This window comes from Malurus melanocephalus, unplaced genomic scaffold, assembly GCF_030028575.1.
Source record: "Malurus melanocephalus ecotype Western Australia unplaced genomic scaffold, MMel_1.1 scaffold_252, whole genome shotgun sequence".
Taxonomy (NCBI): Eukaryota; Metazoa; Chordata; class Aves; order Passeriformes; family Maluridae; genus Malurus; species Malurus melanocephalus.
In genome coordinates this window covers 620,770-641,771 of record NW_026623484.1, presented here as the reverse complement: position 1 = coordinate 641,771, position 21,002 = coordinate 620,770, and the positions used below count along the sequence as shown (strand labels likewise).

The window sequence follows — 21,002 nt, the reverse complement described above, 5'->3', positions numbered from 1 at the left end:
CAGAACAATCTGAAGTATTTATTAACTGTATATAATTTCCTCACATAGCAAGTCAGGTGGCAGCTTAAGACACTGCACTATTACTATACTGATAAATGAAGTTGTCAGGAAGATAAAAATCTTTCCAGCATTTCACCACRACCGACCAAACACACTTCCCTGCTCTAAGTCACTGGCAAAAACCAAAGAGAGTTAAGAACTAAAGCCCACAGGCTCCTCCCAGCCACAGTTTCAGCATTTTGTGTAGTTGACTCTTCTCACAGAATCAGTAATCTTTACTAACAGTGTTCCTCCCTCCAAGGAAGCACACTGCACCACACCTCCCAATTGTTTTAGAAGTACATATATACAAAGACCACAGTTGAAAAAGATATCATCAGACGTGGCGAGTCCAGASAAATCTTGTCCTAAATATTTTTCAAGTTAATTCATGAGAAAAGGGTGGAGAAAGAAACCACAGCTAAAAGATTCACAAACATGAACCTCATTTACAGGTTTGCAAAGCAAATCATGCCACCAATCTGTCACGTAACCGACAGGAAAACACAGTGCAGACTCTCTGGATCAAGGTACTCACTGCTGGATGAAATTAAATTGCCCAGCTACTCTATGAGTTACTTAAAASTGGTTGGGTTTTTTGCCACTCTTAATCTCTCAGTCAGACAGGCACRAGATCAAAGTGAAGGCAGAGCAGAGAACAACCAGTTTCTAAACTTTAACAACTTCTTACACTTCAGGGCAATTAAGAACACTGTTCTTGTACACTGTTTATTGCCTTGAAAGAATCACCAGTTGGTTACTGGCCATAAAAACAACTACACCTCTATAATTCCTTAAATATTTACTAACAAGATACATCAGAGTGCAAACCCCTATTCCTAATACTCAGACCTTTCTGTCCAAACACAAATTGACAAAAARACCTTCTGGCAAAACCACTCCAGAATGCTTTTACACTTTGGTTTTGAAGTACAGATCTGCCTTTTTTCCCCTCCCTATAACACCACCCACTCTTCCAAACAAGTAAGTAATCCAATGTTGCACAGGAATTTTAATTGTTTCCATAACTTCTGTTACCTGCCAAAAAAGTACTTACTATGACAGATATGGAACAGGGTGCCTATGATCCATGTATATTTATAATAAGATATGAACCTACATATGCATATGTATAACACACAACTTACGTAATAGTTAACTTTTGTATAGCTATAAAAACTAGAAGCCTTTCAAAGAGGCAACCTTCGTTCTTTGAAGTAASAGCCATGATTTGAGTTACTGACTCTCTGGCTCAGATTTACAATCGAATTACTACAGCTGAACTTCCTGCATACYGTGTGAGCCAAACTCGGGTTGGTGTCCCCTTGCATGCTGTTAGCTATGACAGACACAAGGTCGCAGCGGAAATCCCTTGCATGCAAGGCTGAAAAATCTGGGATGTAAGGATGCACTCCTTCGTGTTTGCTGCAAGTACAATCCCACAGCTCTCAGCAGTGCTCTCTGCAAGAGTTTGGCTGACGTGGGTGCTGTGACTGAAAGTTTGGCTCCTTTCAAGAGTTGTGCAATTTTTATTTATTTATTTATTAAGAGTTTGGTCTGTCAACCCTTCCWCACTCTGCACAGTATTTACCACAAATAATGGCCCTGGTTTCAGTGGGACCTTTGAAATACTCATCTTGCAGTACAAGGAGTTGCACAACCCAATCTGGTGGAAACATTTTCAGCGTATTTGTACAACTTCATTTATTTATTTCTTAAGACCAGGTCTTAAAACAACAAAACCTTTCCCAAGCATTTGTTTAAGCAATCCATTCTAGGTATGAGACTATTTATAAATATACGGTATGCAAATACTGCGTACTAGTAAAATACCTAGGAGAGTTGTAGTTATTTTGGCAAAAGAGCTTAGAGATCYTCCCCTGAGTAAACTGCAAGACAGTGTAAGCCTGCTAGTAGGGGAGGTGTAACAATTCCATAAAACAAAAGCACATTTAAAACAGTTTAATAAACAYGGGAAAAATATCTGTTGCACTTTCATACTGGAAGCCCACAAAATACTATCTTCAACAATAGGTATCACACATTTTTCCACTGATTTTACAACTAAGCCCAGCATGCTGCAGCTTCTGACAGWATTAGGGCTCAGAATCTAGTTTTGACAGCATTTTTTGATTTGTGATCAGTGGTTTGTTTTTGGATTGTTATGGGCTGGGTGAAGCCTCGAGGCAGACATGCAACCCTGTTGATAACATATGTATTTTCCAACCCYGTGATAAATTTCCCATAACTGCTGGCCTGGAACATGACTTTCAGCAACTTGACTGTTTCACATTTGGCTAAATCAGCATCAGTCCATTTCATATAACCGCTCCAAGACTATACATGGATGGCAACCATTTTCATAACAGATTGCTTTCAACACTCAACTTCAGACTCCTATTTTCAGAAAACAATTATTATTGCTTTCAGAAATCCAAATCTTCTCAAACRGATTTTTTTTCTCAAGCTGGAAATCCAAAGTCAGAAATTACTTTTGGAAGATGCACCTGGAATTTGAATATCAACATCAACAGTGCTGGCTGTTACACCTCAGGAGAGGTTTTACTTTGTATACAAATCCTAATCTACATCCGTATTTCAGTACTTTTACATCACTCCCACAGAGAASGTCTGCACTGTTTTCAAAGCCTTCAAACCTTGCCTTTCACAGCTGCAAAGGAAATGACAAGAGAAGAAAAACACAGCCAATGCATATCAGCAATTAATTCCATCCACAACTGSCCAGCTGTTTGCATGGAGGAACTGGCCTGTTTCCCCTCCCGAGCTTTGGCCACTGAAAGCTGATAGGGCACTTTCRGAGATGTGGGCTGTTGGTAACGCGTCAGGAATGCGCGCGAGATCACACGGAGCTGCAGGAGAAATGAAATCCAGACYGGAGCGCTGAGTATCTGTGCTATGAGGGTAAAGTTATCTGGGGGAGAGGGTGGCCCAGGGGGATGGGGAGCTGCCAGCGAAGCCAGGCTCAGCATGCAGGACACAACCATCACTGGCAGAGACAAGGTGGGATGACTGCAGAAACCTGCACATCTGCATCAGCTCTGCCAAGATGTTTTTACATTGGCTGATGTCAGACAGGTAGATCTGGGGGCCCTTTACAAAAGCTGTTTCTTTCACTTGGGATCGTGCTTTCCCAACAAAGTAGAGACTGTAGAGAYTTGGCTCCATCTATTCCAGAGTAAGACTTACTGGTGAGAAATTACTACTTATTGGTAAGGAATCTCGCCAATGCTTGCAGCCCTGAAGCTCCAGAAMTTAAGGCACAATTCAGTCCTTCAAAGTCTTTCTTACGAATGAAATACCCCCATGCCATCCTCGGGATTTCCGGAAAGGCATGGAGTATATAAAAGGGATGTGCTTGGTACTGTCAACAAACCTCACCCTGCTGAGCCCTGGAAATTTCATTCCACTCAAACTCACCAGTTTACATGAACAGGTCGTTTTTTCCACTAATATATTTAAAAAAYAAAAAMARTATGTATTTTTTTCCTCCCTTAAATGAAGCCAGTCCCTGTTTAAAAATTCCGAATGGATTCCTTCTTGCTGGGTAAAGCCACACACAGCAAAACATTTCTAATATATACATTACTGGCATTTTTTTCTTCAACTCCAACACCCCTGGTAAAAAAGAGCTCCTTTGCTCTTTGGTAGCAGCAGGTCACCTTTTCATTGGCTGGAGCACTCAATCATCTCAAACTGCACAGGTATTTAAAAGAATGACAGTAATAAGAAAGTATTTTCACTTGACCGTTTTCAAGACCAGTACCTAAACTAAGAAGCAACTATCACAGGGCTATTTCCTTTACAAAAAAGCAAAATACAAATAAAAAAGAAAAAAATACCAGCTTGTGTATTTTGCTGAATAAACTGAGTCTGCTAAAACTACAGGTTTTTGACCTCATGTGTGAAAAAACATTCTGCAGAAAAAAGACTGTGATACTGTGTCCATACAGTAATAAAAAAAAATGGGAGAAAAATACCCTTCCAGCAAACAAGACTGATGAAACATTTAAACATTACCTTTTTAAAAATGGATCTCTAAAGTTTAGAGCTATACTTCTGGAAGATTGGTATAATCTCCCAAACCACTATACAAGAATGCAGGGTTATCATTTGGAAAACACARAAGCAAAGGACTTTCAGTAATTTACAGCTTCCCAAGGAGTGTAAATCCAAATCCTATGGTTGACTGGAAGATATGAATTTGTACAAATGGCTTAAAATGCCATCTCTTTTTTCTCTCCTGGAACCAATGTCTCAATAATGGGAAAACAGAAGCAGCACATTTTTAAATCGGAACCATAGCACAATTTAGACTGCAAGTAATCTCACTATATTGCTGCATGAACAGTTCCACTGCTGCCRGAAAACAAGAACAGCACTCATCATTCTTCCCACAATTTCATTTTTAGCTACTCAACATTGGGCAAATCCACTGGGGAATGATTTCCTACATTGCTTATTGYCTGCCATAGCAAAACCTGGCTTTCCTACATATTAGAACATGCACAGAAAGTTTCTGGAGGTGATCAGCCAATTACATCACACWGAGCAATGCCAAGACCTCCAAGGTACATAGGCCACCCTCCCAAGACCATCAGTTYTTTTCACATGAAACACTGCAATATAAATAATTATATTTCTTAATATTCTACTTATCCTAAATATTGGACAATACCAGACAAAGCTATTCTTAAACAGCAGAACATGGAGAAGTCTCTAATCTAAAAATCCCAGGATTAAAAGCTTTTTTAGACCTAACTCAAAATGGAAGATATTTCTGTTAAGTAGGGTTGGTGATAGAGCTGTAGATGCCTTAAAAAAATTACATAGCTTAAAAATTACTCTTCCCCTTGCCATACTTACTAGAATAGGTGTTAGTTATTGATTTCAAAATTGTTTCTCAGGCTCAGTTTTCAGCAATATTTTGATAGAAGGCTGTGAAAATACTGATAGATGTTAAAAGTGATAACAGTAAGTTTCACAGCATGAGTAGAACTCAGCTGAGCACTACAAATAGAAATMATTCAAGTGAATCTTGCAAGTGCACATATGCCAACTGGCTAACTAAACACARCTCTTCACTGACTAGTCTCTTCTCTGTTGGCTACTTCTTCTCCAGAGCAAAATTCTCTCTTGCAAAGCAAACCTATCCAAGATCTATGTGTTGCTTAAAAGCAAGAAAGATCTATCCCAGAAATAAACCATAATTCTTCTGCTCTTAAGGATTTGCCATTTAAATTTAGTCATGATGCTTCAAGCTGGAGCTAAATTTTAGTGACTAAGGCTAAAATTCAGATGCAGAGAGGGTTCCAAGCCCACATACCYTTCATGTCCCAAACCAGACTTACAGGTGAGTAATAGTGAGGTTTAGCACTGCATATCTCTCACATCTGATACAGARCAAAGAATTTCACACTAAAAGAAAGCAAAAGGGGTTTAGAAAGTTCCTAGTTTCACATCCAGCTGTAAATCAAGCATATTGCCTTACCTGTGCTAAATATGAACACATTTGCTGGAATAATTACTGTAATATGGACGTTGTCTAATAGTGCCTAGAAATGCTTACATCACATAATTGTTAGGGATAAATAGCACCATCTGAACTTGCAAGAGAAGTTCATACTTCACGGTCAAATAATTTGTGAGTCACTTGGGATGAACTAAGCTTTTCTCTCTGAGATGTGAATCAGAAAAAAGTTGCTCAACGTCTAAAAGTTCCCAGTCTGAAAGAAAAATTCCTAAGTCCTAAAGTAACAGTTTTCRTTTATGGTCCATATTATGTACCACGTACTGAAACTTAACACCTTCATGTTCAACATTTGTGTTTGTGAAACCATCAGATCCTAAARCGCGATTCTTTTTGCCTAATTTTAGATAATTACGTACCATTTGAATTCACTGTCTAATTAAGCTCTCTCTCTARCATGAAGTGAGTAATTTTCTAGACTTCACTGGCTGCACTACAGACTGACAGTGGTTCCAACAGAGGCACAYAATCCATGAGTAGGCACTGATATGGCAGAGATGCTAAGTTGTGCAAGGCGCTTGCTGCTCTRAAACACTGACAAGCTACAGGCAAGATGAAGCAAACATGTAAGAAGAGATCTCTTAACTATTTTATTAGCCCAGGGGGAAAAAATGCAAATGGCCGATTTAAAAACAAGAGCCTATTCATCAAATTCTTGCAATTCRCGTGCACAACAGGTAGTACACTTTTCTATGCAGCTCAAAACCAGAGYTCTTTTTTACATTGCCCAAGTCAACTATTCATACTACAGATTAATTCTCAGCAGTGAGATACAACATAGCATGAAACGAGAACCTCGCAGTGCCAAGCACATCCCAAGATCTGGCAACAGTGTGAGTGTAGACTAAAATATGCCGTGAGAAACTGTCACCGGGCACAAACAAGGTTTCAGAATACCAAGTGCAAGAGCTGCCAACAGAACAATAATTAATTGAAAATATGACCAATTTCTTAGAAAATATAAAGAAATAAAATCTCAACATGTTAGTAGTAGAGCATGAGGAAAAATGAAGGAAGGAGGAAAGAGGRAAAGGTAGCAGACATATTTTTTTGGAGTTTGCGATCAAAATACTAATTTACTTGATCATGAAAATGTTCATCCATGGGGACTACTATAAAGCAAACAAGTTTTATAGGRAATAGTGTTTAAAAAGTTCCATAAACGATTTTTAAGGTAATGACAATGCTTTCTYTTCCACTCTCAGTAAGWGCTTGAAGCTAATGTGCATCTCAAAGACTGTCTTGTGTATTTTATTATTGCTGTCAAGAAAGAAAAATGAGCCAAAAAGTTAGCAAATGCATTAAACAATTCACACTTCTGGACATCAGCTACAATCTCTACAGCACAATGTTAGCATGACATGTAAATAAACRAAGTACTCCTTTATACTAGAAATCCTTAAACAGTTCATGCTGAAAGCTGAACGAAAGCAACAATAAACCCCTCACATCCATCAGCCCACTAGAAGCACCTTGCTGTATTCACGGCAATAAAGAGGTTATTGCAGTGAAATGTATTGAATGTACTGCACTGAAATGTATTTGGTAAAAGCTGATTTAAGCTCTCCTCGCATGACAGTTAGATGAGCCAGGGTTGAACTGGCACGATTCATGACAAACACGCAACACTAAGTTATGGTGAAGATGAAAGGATTTTGGAATACTTTTCTAAATCACACAAGCTTATCAGTACCCACCTACAAACATATGCTTTCTTCCATATGACACAATGTGTGGAAAATAACAATGGCGTAAACTTCTTGGTTTTGCTTTAGAGAGAATAACATAAATGTGTCTACAGTGTATATTCCCACAGCCTAAAGGACAGATTTGGTAAAAAAAAATATTTCCATGGAAGTAACGTGACCTTTCTAGTAACCTTTGCTCATTTTGTAATTCTCTGGTACAAAACTGYATAAAGCTAATAGATGAAGGAGAGGGCCTTTCGGCTGGTGTAGTAAATCTATTTCACTTTGGAGCTATTTCACCATCATTAAGTACCTTAAAGAGGCTGTACCCATGAAAAAGCTTGAAGCCACTTTTAGTCCAAACTAGTACCTTCCTCATAAAGCCTGGTATCCGATGCCAAGATGACACTTAACTTTATTTATTTTGTATCTTCTTACCAAGACCTGTGTGTTATGAGCAATGTAAAAAACTATCACACACCTTCAGTCTAACGTGTGCCAATCACATACAAAGACAGGAGAAAGTTCAGACTTGGCAGATTTCACAGGAGTCTACTTACTGACCATACCACATTTACCACAAACTAAGCTTCACCTACATCTTGTGGCCAGAACTTGACCAGAATTAAACAAACATTTACATTTAAATTAATGTACATGAGCAGTCACAGATTTTTACTACATACACGGCATTTAGTGCTCTTGAGGCAATACACTTAATTTCAGTCCACTGTTTCCTATAATCCAGTTATTTATTGACATCCATCTAATTTACCACAAAGTTAGATTGTGGGATAGTATTCTGCTTCTGGCTGTTAAGTAAGTATATTTTAAAAAAWGTTATATGATTACAGAGCAAATGATTGGGGTTTTCTTGCATTTGACACCAACAGCAAGTTCAACTCTGCAAGCTGAAGAGGAGGAAAAAGAAGAGACCTAAATAACTGCATGTCCCACCCTAAGGTTAAAGGCCATCTATTTGAAATGCACATGAGTACTTCTCCCAAATCCTGRGATAAATTTTTGCCCACATATTTGCCCACGCGTTTACCAATTTTGTGGTCTTCGTTCCTAATGAAACGCCAACTTGCCTGTACAGACCTGCAGGTCTGTGCTACCCTGACTATTCCTGGAATGCTTTTAATATATTGAAATTGTGTTTGTCTATCTTCCTGCCTCTGATCTTGCAGCCATTTTAAGTAACAGATCACAGTTGCCAGATCAATGTTGTCACTTGTGGTTACCGTAAGCTCTCTTGGGCAAATGATATCTACTCCTGGAAATTGGATGCTTTTTTTTTTTTTCTATGTTCTAAAAATCTTTTCTACCAACATTTCAGTTTGAGACCAGTTCTCAAAACATGACCTCCAAAGCAAAGTTGTTGCCTTGAAATCACTCAGGAAAGTCAACTTGGATAAAAATCATTTAGCTTTTGTTCTGTGCCTTATCTCCAACACGTATTTCTKCTATACTTCAGTTATCTATCAGCTCTCCAGCCTGTCTGGCAGGATGTTCATTCCTGATGTACTTGAAATGATTCAATTTAAATGATTTATTGTAGGCTCTAGTATCTTTAGCAAATTGTTTCTCAGAATATCTTTTGGCCAGACTTATTATACTTTAAAATTTAATTTGTGAGAGAGTTTTCTTTTCCTTTCTATTTTCTTCAGCAAAAACTTCAACTTYTGAAAGACGGTTCCTTGTTGCTAAGAGATTCCTAAACCCTGCTATAAAGCCCTCCTTGCCTCTTAAAAATAAAAAGTAGCAACTACAAAARCTTCCATCTTTGGTAGATGGATATATATTTTATCCAACTTCTAATTCATTGTTTAAGAAGCCACTTTACTACCCACAGGCTTTAACTTCCTTTAGCTTATTAGAAGAATTAATTCCATCTGAAGTAATAGCCTATGTCAAGTATAAGTGGTCCCTTTCCATGGTGAATAAACACATTTGATTCAGCGACTCCACTCACTGATTTATATAGCTGCACTACTGTTAATCAAAAAAATGTGATTAAAAATTAAGACAATTGTAGGTTGCTCCAATTACTGGTTGGATAAGCTTCAAACTGAACTACTTKACATGAAACCTTCCATATCTCTACCTTAAGGTGTAGACACTGGGCAACAGCAGCAACTGTCAACCACCGGAAAACTTTATGCAAAGCATAAAAAAATCAGACTTTCGTGTTTTGTTAGTGGTTGTTTTTACCCCATTCCCCTTCAACCAAGATTCTCCTCAGCCTAAGATGGCATAACACAAATCACAGTTTCTAGCACTCTACACTGATAATCAGCAGAGATTGAGTGTTGGCAAGTCTCAGTTAGCAGCACAAGCTCTGCAAGAGGAGCAGATTTAAGGGAGCATCACCTGCAAAGAACTCGACTCCAGTTTGTTTTAACCTGACAGTCAAAGGTGCACAACAACCCCAAATCTTAAACCTGCTTCAAAACTTAACAGACTCTTTTCTATGAAGAGTCATTGGTCATTAGCAGACAGTGAAAACCTTCATGTTAGTACAACTCAGCTGTTAAGAAGTTAAACGCATCCAGCTTCAGCAGAGGGGAAACAAAAAACAAACAAAAAAAAATTCTAAATATCAACATTTGCTGAGGATGTTGTAATTTCTGAATACAGCTCAGTAAGTGAACAGGAGAAAAAAAATTGCAAACCCACAGGATGATGCTGAAGTTATTAGATTGGTATTGAGTGGGAGAGTTTCAAGGTCTATAACTACTTCAGAAAAATAATCAAATTTTTAAACATATTCCTCATTCACTGTACTCCGCTTATGAATAAAGCCAAACCAGATAATATCAAACAACCTCCACAATAAAGACACAATTGTGAGCTAATAGACATGTAACCACGTTTGGGTTTTTTATACTTACAAAGATTCAGCMATTTTAAGCCATCAGGGACAGACTTATTCCTAAGCAAAGGAGCAATTAAAAAATTAAGTACAATATAGTAGATGTATAAAGATACATTTGAAGCCATTTCATTAATGGCTATAATGCTAGCAAAATAGAATGAATTTACCTTTCRGGAAAAAATATTTAATTTTAAGGTAGATCTGTTCTTTTACAGTTATAAGCCTAATGATTTAAAAYATACCAGTCTGCAATTTTGAATAGCATTTCCAGCTTTAATTCCAGCATCACACAGAAAGAGCAGAAAATCTGATCGCCATGTCACAAGCAACTGAAGAATTACATCAGCTCCTCTCTGCAGAGCTGTTCTTCATTAATTTATAATTAACAGGATGTGATAAAACAATCTGTACTACTAACTTTTAACAGCCTTCTTGTGTCAGCTGAAAAAGGACAGGTTTTTGTGTGGAATTGCCAGAGCTCCAGTGCTTCTCTCCCAAGCTTGGCAAAAAACAATCCCAACAATTCTTTCTGGAGGTGCCCACCAAGCTCCTCTGCTCCCTGCTGCAATGAGAGATTTCACATGAGCACTGTCCTCTTCCTCCTCCTGCCTCCCATGAAACTCTTTATCACACGGACTGAGGAATTTGACAGGGAATGAGATACAGAAACTTATCTGCTGCCAGCAAACTGTTTCCATGAAAGGGACCTCAGAAAGGGAAAGGGGGAAATGACAAAGAGCAATCCAAYGCTCTTCAACACGTTCCAGGCACTCATGGGGAAAAAAATGCAAAAGACAAAAGAAAATTWWAAAAAAGCAGCAYCAACAATTCAATATTTTAATGTAACTAAAATAAAGCCTTTGAAAGCTATGCTGTCTTGGAAAGCCTGAATGTCTTTTTCCTAAATCCACAGCAGAAGTAATAGCTACAGAAATCCTGTACGAACTCTGGGATTAGCAGCATGCCTGAGGAAATGGGATCTTCAAGCACCCAATTCACATTTTAAAAGGTTGCAGGAATTTGGATAAGCCTTCCTTGCTACGGATCACAGAAGTAGCAGCAATTCTGAAAGTATCCTAGGGTGATGTCTTCCTGTTTTACTTATTTAAACTTCCTCATCCTCAACTCCTAAGCTACTCCAGCTTTCTATCACAGTGACAGAAGCAGTACAAATGCCCAAATTTAGTCTGTTTATGTGAGAGAAACTTTAGGTTTGGTTCTTTTGAGACAAGAAAATCATAACYTGGTGCTGAGGTTACAGAGAACCAGGTTCCATTTTGTAACAACAATCTATGCTGAAAATTATTGTGTTTTTAAAACAAYGATTAAAACCACAATCAACAGCCCCACAGCTCTCTCACATATGTACTAAAAGTAACAGGAGCTACACCAAAAGTGAGTGTTTTTTCAGGCAACAACTGTAGAAATGTTGAACAGGATCTCCTGTCTTTTTTTTTTTTTTCTTCTAATTCTCTTTGATTCCTGTAACTTGCACAATATATATCCCATATTCTATTTCATTTGTTTATGAGTAACTGGGCAGATCTCCAGAGCTTTGWTGAACTGGTCACAGTGAACAGCTCAGTTCAGCATGAGCACCACCACCAGCAGGGAAAGCKGGAGAAGTGGAGGAGATTCAACACCGTTTTTACATTCATAGAGGACAAGGCTGAGACAGCCAAGTAAACAGGAACCGAGTTCCACAGAGTTTCATCTTAACAGGAAAGAAAGAGCCCAACAAATGCAGGACTTTAAATGCAAATTGTCTTCACAATTAATGTGTGTCTTTCAGTCTGAATGCGAAAAACGCTGAGTGCAGATACAGTATGAACAAACATTGCTGTCTGCAACTACAAATATTTAGTGAGATCAAGTCAGACTAAGACATGTGTGCTTTGAAACATCTCATGCTAGGAATAAAAAAAGCTTTAAATTGATTCACTARAGAATGAGGCACCAGATTACATGAATGTATGAAATGTGCATAAGCTCAAATCCGTGTTTAATTTTGTCTTTRTTATCAGACTGCTAGACAACTTCTTTTTATGAATATTTACTAGAAACAGGCATTTAAGGCAGAAATACACTTGTAYCATATATTTCACATATTCTGTTTCATCATTCATGCAGACAGGGTTATCTACAGCCACTGACATTTGAAGAGCCACATCTGGGCAACTTAAACTGCACCAATTAAAAAAATGACCAAAATCAGGAAGTTCACTCTGAGAATAGGGCACAGAGGGGACAATAAAATCACATTTAGTCAGAGGACTCCAGGCTTCTAGGATGTTTAAACATGGTTTCATCAGGGCTGGCAGCCGACAGAAAATGCAGAACACAATCTTTCCATGTTTGCATGAAATACTGTACATCCAGGAGTAAACACTTACTAAACAGTTTCCCTTGCTCAAACCTAGGAAGCATCATGCCTAAAAAGGGATTTTGAGCCAATGTTCACCCCAATTCCTGCTTGATGGACGGGAAGGGTAAGGACTGTTTGGAGAGGGAGTGTTGAAAGGGTGGGGGGAAAGCACTCAAGAGCATACTTAAAATAGTTCCACAAACACCACAGCTTCTCCTAAGGATTAGAAAGCCCAGGGGCTCAAAACCTCCAAAACTACAGCAGCCCAGTTGGGAACATGACCTTCATCAGAACTGCAAGCCATCCTGCAAAACATGGTGTGTGCAGGGGGGGGGAATGGGACACTAAAGCCTGACACTTTCAGTAGGGCACAGAGAAAAGTTTTGGTCAACACTACATCATTTACATGCAAAAACACTTGGGCAACTGTSCTGCTCTGCCCTACTTTGACCTCTTCCTCTGTACTATGTGTAAGGAGATTTTAAAAATCTAAATGGGTAATGCTACCTGCAGCTTAGAAATGTGCTTCCTGTTGGAGAGAGAGGCACTAAAAAAAAATCAACTTTACGAACTTGCTGAATCTTACAATTTTGTGAGATGTTTTCAGAAAACCACCCCAACAAGTCCCTTGAATGTTTTAATGGTTCAGGATCTGAGATGTCCTCACACAAACCATGTGGGAGTGCAYGAAGGGAGTGCAGCTTGCCCAACAGCTAAGAGACAACGTTGAGTTTTATTTGACCAGGTTAAATGGTTATGGGTAATGCAGCCACACTATCTGYATTTCAGGGAGGCCCTAGGGTTTTATTAAGTTTGTTTAAATAAAAATCAATTCAGGTGATAGATTTGGGAACAGATTTAGGTTAGCCTTGCACCTTACTGTATTCTTGTACAATTTACTTCAGACTGTTCCTTAGAGCAGGAAATAAAAGGGCAATTGTTTTACCATGTCTCCCATCATTATAATGAGATGCATCAGACTGGAGTTATTGAATAAGCTCGTAATTCCCCAGGTTACATTCTTCTTCATCTTCAGCCTTTCAAGTGAGCTTAACTCTTATTAAAAGGACCAGGGCTGTCCTCAGGCATACCCTGTCTTTAAAGATGAAGCCCCAGCCACATTTTATGGAAAAGATCTCTCAGTCTGTACCTYTGCCAAACTGCGTAGCAGGTTTTAACAATTATGCAAGACAGTAGATTTCGGTTTCAGGCTCCTCTTACCCAGTCTCAAGTTCTAAAAATAATATTTTTCTTTCTGCTAGGGCACTTCCAAACAATGATGATTCAAAGGCATTAAAGGAAAAGAAAGTTACAACTTAAACAGCGTGACACAGATTATGAACAAAGAAACTCTTCCCATATGGAAAAGTTTTAAAAATGTGACATTTCTTTTCAATACGTGTTAATCAGAGAGACAGTAGTGAATTCTCACTGCTTCAGACAGAAAAGAATCAAACCTCTTGGGACACATTACACAAAAGAGCAATTGCAAAGAAGGGAGAACAATCCTGTAGTTTCTTTTAAAACCAAACTCCTAACAGTGTTTTCTTAAATGGCTGGGAAAGTCAGCAGTTTGGAGCCAGCCACATGTTACTTATCAATGCTTCAAATGCAGGGAGAGTAAGAAAGGCCATGCCTGGTTCCTTTTGCAATTGGGAAAAATCTCTTTTGAAGTCTTTCTGAAGGACTGATGGGGGAGAAAGTGTCAGGAAAAGGATTTGACAGGTTCTGCACAGTGAGGGGCAGAAAACGTCAAGAGTAAAATCTCTTGTCTAAAATGAGCAAAGAGATAGAAACCTCTCCTTCAGCACTGGAGACGCCAGATAAAATGTCTGAGTCCCTTGTATCTTTTTCCCAGCCACACATTAAATCCTTTTTATGCTTTTTGCTGGCTTCTCATCTTACCAGGAGCCTACAGGAGAAGCCAGCCCAGCACTGCAGGGAATGCAGTCACACTGGGGCTCCATGTCTAGCAGTCTCCCAAGATCCCAGGAAAATATCTTGTATTTTAGACCTCAGTTTAAAGGTAGAAGCAATGATTTAAATTATCTTAAAGCAGAAGTGAAAAGTCTAAGAAATTACCCAGTTTCTTGAAATGGAAGGCATTATGGATGAACASATCAGTGACAACACTGCTGGTTTTGCTCTCAGACAGGATTTCTCTCCTGTATTTTCAATTCTGTCCAAATAAAAGACATAACTACCCACCAGGATGTAAAGAACTGAACACATTTTTACCTGGACTGTAAGTTTCTCTGCCCTTTCTTTTAAATTCTCACACTCTTCAAACAGAAACAAAACACTTATTGTTTTTTTCCCACAAAGACAAATGCTTGATATAACTAGTCCCTAAAAGCTGTTTCCCTCTCACCTGGAACTGCACAGCTTTTATAATAAAATCAGCTTTTATTAACAAAAGCCATTGTCTTTCCACTTTGATGCAGTGATAATATTTTGACTTCTTCCTTGCTTCTGCCTCATAGCGCTCCATTTGCAAGGTACACACAGCATTTCACAGCAAATAAAGGAGAAAAACTTTCTCCAGCTAAGAAAAAGAGCACTATCCAAGTGCTAGCAACAGGATTATTTTAATACWGTCTTTTTAGTTACGTAACAGACATGAAAATGCGAGTTATAATACTGTCTTATTTTAATACAGACCTGGGGAGCTATAGAAAAGAGTGGTAGACAAAAAATACTTCAGGTAAGAGATTAGGTACTCAAATCCCTAAAACACTGCACTGTAAKAATGTTTGCCGCCTATTATTATAAAAAATAAAGACTACAACACAATGTATGTTATCTATACCACAGATACACTTGTAAGACATAACAGAAGTGTCTGAAAAATGTATAAAAGAATCCCCAGTTCCAACTTGTAAAACACAGGCTGCTGCTCAGGTTCTGCCATCCTCATATACTCCTTCTGCACCTTTAGGAACTGTACACGTCGTTAACTGCTGTTAACAAAGTCTGCCAACTGCTGTGAAGGACGTCAAACTCTGCAAGTACCACATTCACTCATCTTTGATGATATTTATCATCAGCTGGTGCAWGTACCCAACTGTACAAACAGGGAATATCCACCTCACCATGGCTGCAACTTGCAGGACACCTTGATATCCTTATGTTTGTGCCACTCTATTACATATTTAGAGCAAATATTACGCAGCTTTGCTCACACTCTTGCATGCACACCAAAGCTGAGGTACAACTTCATCCCACAAAAATATTCTGCACAACATTAATGAGATTGTTGTGATGGGGCTTTTTGTCAGTGCATTTTAATAAAACCACTTTAAAAGTGTCAGTTCACTGATTCAGTTCCCTCTTCCCCCTTCATATCGTTACACTAGAACACAGCAAGACCATAGCCAAGAAATCAGGCAGTAAAATGTTTCAGGTACCTTGATTTTTTTTTCCACGGCTCTCTTCCTCTCTAGTAATATAGTTGACCTGTAAAACAGAAAAAAGACATGACTGAGTCCTGGCAGGCTTCTCAACATTACTGGAATGCATTGCACACTTCAAGCATCAACACAACACTTGGCTTCTGGAACTCTTTTTCAGAATTTTTCATTGAACTACACTTTATTTTGCTATCATATACCAAAATCTCAAAGGGAAGCCTTACTTGGGAATCTCAACATTGACCAGGTTACAAATCAGAAAATCCAGACTAACTGCTGCATTTTTAAAGTAGAGCCACAATCCACAATTCCTCTTCTAGCCCTGAGGAAGCYGAACTCCAGAGCAGCTGCTGTGCTGTGGAGCTGGGACAGGAACACAGGACAGGAACACAACACCTCCCTCCGAAAACTGACAACTGCTGGTGCTCAAAGTTCACATGGAAACAACCGCCCTGCTCTGACCCTTTCCCACCACTGAGCAGTAATGGGTTTTCCTCTTGCATTCATCTTCTAACACGAAAGTAAAATGRGTAAAGAAAATAGCAATTGTTTACTTCTATCATCTTTTGTCTTCACAGWCTTTGAGCACAAGTTATCTTCAGTCAAACCTGACAAATTATTTCCATCACCTTCCTTTTACCCTCAACCACTCCACCAAGAAAAAACAGTTATTTCCTGGGGGACAGAGGCCAGACTCCTTCATTTCATACATGCATACAAAACATATGCTACATTTTCTTTTTCAAGATCTATACATGGCAAATTAGACATTTTATGCATTGTGAAAACACTGAGCTCAGCCTACCATCAGGCAAGGCTGGTACTTGTCACCAACTTGTTACCCCATTTTAATTCATCAGGCTGTAACAGACTCTTTCAACCATTCCCAGCTTTTCCTTTTTACTTTTTCATGACTTCACTGCAGKATCCTCAAGCATTACTGCTTAGGTCTCTTCTCAGCATATCACACTACAAATACTTCACCAGTTTCAACACTTCAGCAGGCTGGTTATCCCATTTCCCATCATCATTAAAAGCTGGATTATTCAATGTGCTCTATGAACTTCAGCAGTAAAGAACTGCCTTCCAAAAAAAAAAAAAAAATAAAAAAAGTGCTCTATGAACTTCAGCAGTAAAGAACTGCCTTCCAAAAAAAAAAAAAAAAAAAACCAAAAAACAACAGTGTGTACAAAAATAATGCAAGCAGAATCATACAAAAGTACTGAAAGACACCATTGTTAAAAGATACTCTGAAGCAAAAAACAAACTTCCAAGAGAAGACAAAATAAGATGTTCTTGCATCTTGTTATTGCTCAAGCTGTCTATTTTCCCTGATTTAATTACTTATATAAAGTCAATTCCTTGCTCAGGAAGTTTGCATTTAGGAATGAACAATGTTCTCATACAGAGTATTAAAGGTGTAATACACATAACAGCCACAAGACTATTTCATCTACTTTTAGACCTGACAGAAATAMAGATTTAGGGGAAATTTAGGGGACAGAATTCTCTACACAAAGCAATGGCAGCAACTGGGGAAAGAGGAAGAAATATATTGGCATCAAAATGCCATGCCAGAGCAGGAGTACTCCACAGCATCAGGAATTTAAACACTCTAACGTGACTGTTTATTCTTGGCATGAGTACAGTTTATTTTTCATCTACTTCACACTGTTAGAGATAAGGGAATGCTATTTTTACGCAAGCTCCTGATATGTTATTTCAAGTATAGCTGTCACGGGCAAGAAAAGACKGTCTTCCAGGCTAGCTACTGTTTCCAGAGGGCATTGGTAGACCACTCTCAGACATGAAAATTTAATAGTCTCTGCAATTTTGCCAGCTTCAGGTCTAATTGCACTGGTTTGCAGAACGCAGAGGTGCCCATATCTGATGGTGTTTGACATTTCTTGGTCACTCCCATGGGGGCCAGTGTAGCCCACGAAAGGGATGGGAGCTTGCTCAGCTGTGTCCCCACCTCTGAGGCTGGAAATCCTACAGTTCTCAGAAGAAGGAGGCAGYGTGCAAGAAAGCCAGAAACTGTGACACTCCAAACATCATATGCTTTTTGAGAAAACTGYTTCMCACCCTTTGTCATAAGCTCTTTGTTATAATCKTTTTCTTTTTCTTCACATCCCTTCTMYCTATCACCACTCAATGCACTTTCACAAGCTCTTCATTACTCCCCAATTTAAAATTCTCATCATTAAAACAACAAAAATATTTGACAATTATGAAACTACTCTGCCATGACTCAATTCCCTCTGCTTAATCCACCAGGGTCTTTYATCCCATTCTACCCAACCCTGGAGTATGAGCAAGAAATTCTGACACAGGCACTGGTCAGGAAATGTCTTCACTGCACTTCACATTGTTTAGGCCACATTCTCAGCTCTTGTTCGTCAGCTAAATGCCTCTATGCCCAAAATAAAATTATATAATCAGTAACAAAGGATGCAGATCATATCAAGAATGGGAAAAAGAAAATCTGGAAAGGAGCAACAGTCAGACATGAAAGAACAAACCCAGAGTCAGCTCTCAGGTTGGGGAAAGTAACCACACATTCTTGGATGAATAAATTAGGAAGAGAGATGGATTTTAACTCAAGATCAAGATATGACAGCAGTAAGACAGATACTGAATATGAACAGCTTTGAAAAAATTTGCAATACRTGTGTATGTCAGAAATCAGACATACTACACAAATCCTAACAGGATATTGAAAATGCAAGTACAAATTAAATGCTAAATGAGGGCTTCAGCATACAGGACAGAAGGATTGTGTCTCAGAGATACCATTTATCTTCTTGAGAATCAAAGTGTAAAAGCCACTTGGTTACTTAAGAGTTACCTCTCCCACTCTTAGAGAAGTAACATTTTAGARCTGCATCCAGAAACTATGAGTAATCACAATGATGGATAGTCCAGGAACTGATGGGATATTCCAAAGAAACATGCCCTGGAATGAAATTACAATGTGCCTCAACTACTCATGTTATAATGGCTGATCAGTGTGCATAAGGAAAATACACTTCTGGTTTGAATCCAAACCTTGAGTATAAAAGCAAAGCTCTAGAAAGCTCTAGTAAATATTTAAGAGAATTTTGAGCTCCAAACTGAAGAGCTGGCAACTAAATTCTTTTTTTTTTNTTTTTTTTTTTTTTTTACCAAACAAAACCATCAAAAGATTGTGCAACTCTAAGAGCCCTTAAGGAAACAATTGGGAATTTTTCATAACATGGTATTTCCTTATACTGCTGACCACAGGAATGCAAACAGTTCCACCAAACAGAGATTTCTTCATTGGAAACAACTGACAATCTAATCATGTTTCCATCTTTTCCATTCTCAGCACTCAACATACAAAACAGATGATATAACAGAATACAGAATGGTCATACCAGGGCTACAAGACATCTTTACTATAAATCAGCACCTGAGTGACTTAATAAAAACGTATTTCCTAGAGGTTAGGGAGAGAACTTATGTCTGATTGTTGAGCATCTTTGTCTTAACAAAACYGTGATATTCTACTTATTTGTCGAATTTCCCCAAAATACTGTTATTATCCCAGTTAATCAGAAAYAGACCCCTATCCCCAACCATAACTCAGCATATCAGTAACAACAGTCACTTCCATGGCATTCCTGACAGTAAGGCAGGTGAGGCACAAAAACATGGCCTGGTGCTCAACTGAGCTATTGAAAGGAAAAGCAATGCTACTCTTTGTATRCCCTTTGTACCTTATAAAATTATTTTAATATCCTGTGTAAATCTAATGGATAAATTTCCTCATCACCTTCTCCATTTAGGATTATTTGAGCAAYGCCAACTGACACCATGAATCCCTCCAAAGGAAGCTGGAAATGTTTGTGTATCTGTACGGCAATGGCACTCAGAACCACAGTCTACCAGACCCTACACGAGGAGACCACGTATCAGAGACACCTCAAGGGAAAGGCAAGACAGGACTTACAACAGGACTTAAATTTCCTGACAGATATTTAGCAAGCCACTATCATGGAGAGAACAATTTACACGGTGCTGAACTTCATGCTGTGAAAAGAGAAATAGAGGATAAATGAACATAAGCAACTGTAAAAACAGAATACTGTCAGAATTCAGGAAGGCACCAGGAATGGTAAAAGGTGCTAACTACATCAGCACCCTGACCAATATCTGTCAGTGCAAATTTGCAACTCAATTAAGGCAAGATTTTAATCAGATCTACAACTGCACTTAATTCTCTCCATTCAAGCTGAAGGAAAGCAAGAAGAACAAGTCATAAAGGCAGAACAAAACTGGAATGTGCTACAAAGAGACCAAATTGTTTTCAAAAGGAGAAACCAAAACAAACAAAGCCAATGAAAGGCAAAGCTTTTTGGAGTTAGTTTGCCAAACAAGTCAAGAATTTTGGATGGTACAAAAGACAGACAAATGTCTCAACTGCAGATAGAAACATAAAAAGACTTTGCCTGTGTGGAACTGTTTACAATCCATGGCAGAGAGATTATTGCTCTTGTAGTCAAGGAAACCACTCTTACAATTAGAAGATTTCAAATTYTGGAATTCCCCTTTTAAGAGGAAACATGGAAAAATCCTCCATGCTCTTCTAAGAGGAGAATGGAATATGGCTCTAGTGTCCCATGTGTGGACAAACAGGGCTACAAGGCTTTGACAACAAACTGGCTCCAACGGCTCTGCAGAGGAAGAGGTCACCATCATAAATGAAACTTTAATCTTCTGAGATCATCAATAATGAAACAGCCATTACATCCCATAATATTCTCCACAAACAAAAACCATTTACCAGGAGTTATCAAACCAGAAGCTAAAATTTTCAAGGCTAGGCTTTATTTAAAAGAGATGCCCACTGAACACTCTGAAGCTGACCTTTCATAACGGTACACTGCTGGTCTTGGAGAATTCAACTGTTCTGAAGTTACAAATATATGAAACCTCCCCTCCTTTTTAGATTATTCTGAAGCTCTAAACATAAATTATACAAAGAAACAGCCTGGTTTAATGATAATAAATAATATGATAGTAAAGCAAAACTTATTTTTCCAGTTATTGT

At 38.5% G+C, this 21,002-nt stretch overlaps 1 protein-coding gene across 4 annotated transcripts in view; it reads right to left on the bottom strand.

Moving 5' to 3' along the window:
• Positions 1 to 21,002, bottom strand: part of ADD3 (adducin 3) — a 90,906-nt gene that overhangs the window by 41,848 nt on the left and 28,056 nt on the right. For all 4 annotated transcript variants that reach the window (XM_057375552.1, XM_057375547.1, XM_057375550.1 and 1 more), the window contains exon 2: positions 15,926 to 15,974. The gene's annotated coding sequence lies outside the window, so the exon portion shown is untranslated. The remainder of the gene's footprint in view (positions 1 to 15,925; positions 15,975 to 21,002) is intronic.